Here is a 3,024-nt window from a genome sequence, read left to right as displayed (position 1 = left end):
TCTGCTCTTTCAGGAGGAAAACCATAAAATAACCACACGATATCTGGATAAGAAAGGACACACCCGGCAACTTACCCATACGTATTATGGGTGCAGAGAAGACTCCAGGCCCCCACCCACCTCATGCCATGTGTCCCCACGACTTTGCCCTCCGAGCCCCCAGCTCCCAGAAATCCAATTTCCTAGTTATAGCCGCGCTTATTAAAAGCATGACTGTGAAGGCTGTTTATCCCAAGATCTATTTTTGTCATAACTGTTTGTAATGGTTAAAAGCCTGGGCAACTTAAACACTCCATACAAAATAATGCATCTTCAATAAACTGAAATATTAACCAATCATATGTAATGGTTCATTTCTACCAAACGCCCAGCTCAGGGTCCTCAGGGCATCGTAGAAATTGAAAATCGTATTGATGGACTGGCCAGCCTTCAAATTACACTGCACGGGGATGAAAAAGCATAGGAAAAGTTCTCATTATGGCTCCCTGACATTAATTTGAGCATTTTTATATGTCTGTCCTATTAAGCACTTTAAGTGCTTTTTGATAATTGTGCTTTGTAGTTTTTACAGCACTTCAGCCTATTCCCAGTTCAATTTCCTCTTTTATCCGATGTTTGAAATATTGATTTCTGACAGATAAAAGCAAACCTTATAATCTCAGCAGCCAGTAATAAGTGAGTGGGACGAGGCCTCGGAATGCATCGGGGAATGGTCATATTTGAAACAGTCTTTGTTTTATTACATTTCGTCAACAGAATTTACTTACTGCTTGCTGATATTTATGTAAAAAGCCCGGCCGTGGAGAGGGCCCGCGATATTGCCAATTTCAGCTCTACTTTTTGCATTTAGTAAGATAAAAGAAGCTTCTCCCTTGGAGCCCGATGATTGCGGCGGCTTAAACTGCTGTCAGCCGGCCGCAAGTAACTGTGATTTATCTTCTTCGGATTGCGCCGTGTCGTGGCTACAAACTTTTCCTTCAGTTTTGCATTAAGAAGCTGACAGCCGGCCGGGATGCAGGAGGGCCTCCCCTCCCGGGCTCGCCGGGCCCCGACGGGCACCCCTGCCCCGGGGCAGAGAAGGGGGCAGCTCTTGGTGAAGCCAGGGATGGCCTCAGACACCGCTCCGTCCGCGCTTCCCAAAACGCAGCCTGCGGGACTCGGAGGGCGTAGAGAAGACTTCGAGAGCGACACAAAATCCCGATTTTAGTGATCCTCTCTCCTGTGCGTTCGGCCCCCACTGTTCCTTGCTGAGCCACGTGCAGGTTGCTGGGCGCACAGAGATGAGCATAGAAGGGAACTGCCTCGTCCTTACGATGCTCACGTTCGCGAGCGGTGATTCTCAACAAACGGGGGCGATGTTGCCCACCCCCTCGCCTGGAATATTTTTGGTTGTCACGACTGGCATCTCGTGGGTGAAGGCCAGGGAGGCTGCTAAACGTTGTCTGCTGCACAGGACGGTCTCCCACAGCACAGAATTATCTGGCCCCAAATGTCAATATAGCCGATAGTGAGAAACCCCGATCTCGTGGAAAGAGATAATTGACCTGTAAATGGACAGGAAAATAGCAGGCAGTAATAAAGGCAATAGGAAAATAAAACAGGGCAATGAGATAGAGACCAGACGACATTTACTGTGAGGCCAAAATACTAAGGATCCCGCTCTGAGAAGATCTGGGAACGGCTGTCATGCATGGCTGGAGAGAACACTCGTGCAAAGACAGGACAGCAGGACCAGGCTTGGCCAGCTTGTGTTGCAGAAAGAAGGCCAGGGTGGCTGCAGTTGGGGACCTGACGCGGCAGGGACCGAGGGGCTGGAGGAGAGCAGGGACGGGACGTGTCTCTGAAGCAGTGTTGGCAGAACGCTGAGATTGAGCGTGGCATAAAGGGAGACAGAGGGTTCCAGAATGATGTGAAAGTGAGTTATTTCAATATGGACTAGAAATAATGCTTCGGATGAAGATAAAGCATGAAGGTCAAGAAAGCAGAAGGCATTAAGTAAATCCCCACTCTGGTGACACACACGTACAGAAGAAACGGGGTGAAGGCAGCACCAGAGTGAGTTTCACTTGGGATGAGGAAGCAGAGACCAGAGGGGTCTTACCCAAAGCCTCATGGCTTGCAAAGCCCAGAGTTGCCCCCGAGCCACATTCAGGAACTTTCTGGTTTTCCCAGAGCATCGGGTTTGAGAACGTCAGATCTGCAATCAGGGCCTGATTCTCCCCTAGAACTTTGGGCGTCATTTGTAACCAAGGGAAGACTGTTCAGGGACCCAGCCAACCGCCACCACACGCGACAATTAATTGCAGCCTCTCTCGGGCCTCAGGGCCACCCACCCTGGTGGTTAAAACCCTCCTATGTGCCAACGCATTCACTCATTTAACGAGTATTTACTGAGCGCCTACTATGTGCCCGATGCTGTGCTTTACACTGCAGACACAGCAGGGAACATCTGCTCCTGTGACTCAGCGGTCTCTCTGGGCTCCGGAAGGCTGACCCATAACCCCATAACTGTGGGTAAACGGGTACTAGTAACGGTCAGGGTCAGCTAAGTTATGCTTCCGTAACAAGCACACGTGAACGCTCACTCACTGTGCACCCCGTCCATTGCAAGGCAGCAGAGAGCTCTGTTCTGCACTGGCGTCCTCCAGGAGCCCGGCAGGTGGGGCAGCCGGCATGAAACGATGCCAGTCACTGTGGCAGACAAAACAAAATAAGCCTGGTGAAGCTTGTGCGGGCTCTCCCGGCTTCCGCCCATGTGTTCTATGCGCCCCCATTTCATTGGCCAAAGGAAGTCACATGACCACACCCGACTTCAGGAAGACGGGAGGAGAAACCACCTACCTGCGATCAACCCTAATGACGGAAGATCAATGACCTAAGTGAGGCCCCTGGCTCTGGAAGGAGTCCTGAGACCTCTAACGGGCAGGGCTGCAGGGCCAGGGTCTCAAACTGGAGGGCTGTGGGCAGCATCCGGTCCACAGCCACGCAGCGTTGAAATCTTTAAAAACCGGTTGTCAATATTTT

At 50.8% G+C, this 3,024-nt stretch overlaps 1 long non-coding RNA gene across 1 annotated transcript; it reads right to left on the bottom strand.

The window, feature by feature from the left end:
* Positions 1–713: 713 nt before the first annotated feature.
* On the bottom strand, positions 714–2,703 carry LOC122234064. Its single transcript, XR_006211786.1, has 2 exons — positions 2,590–2,703; positions 714–1,544 (listed from the first exon to the last, which is right to left on the bottom strand). It is a non-coding gene; the product is annotated as an uncharacterized LOC122234064 (long non-coding RNA).
* Between the last annotated feature and the right edge of the window lie 321 nt (positions 2,704–3,024).

Source organism: Panthera tigris, chromosome E2 (genome assembly GCF_018350195.1).
Source record: "Panthera tigris isolate Pti1 chromosome E2, P.tigris_Pti1_mat1.1, whole genome shotgun sequence".
Classification (NCBI taxonomy): Eukaryota; Metazoa; Chordata; class Mammalia; order Carnivora; family Felidae; genus Panthera; species Panthera tigris.
This window is presented reverse-complemented; position numbering and strand designations above follow the sequence as displayed.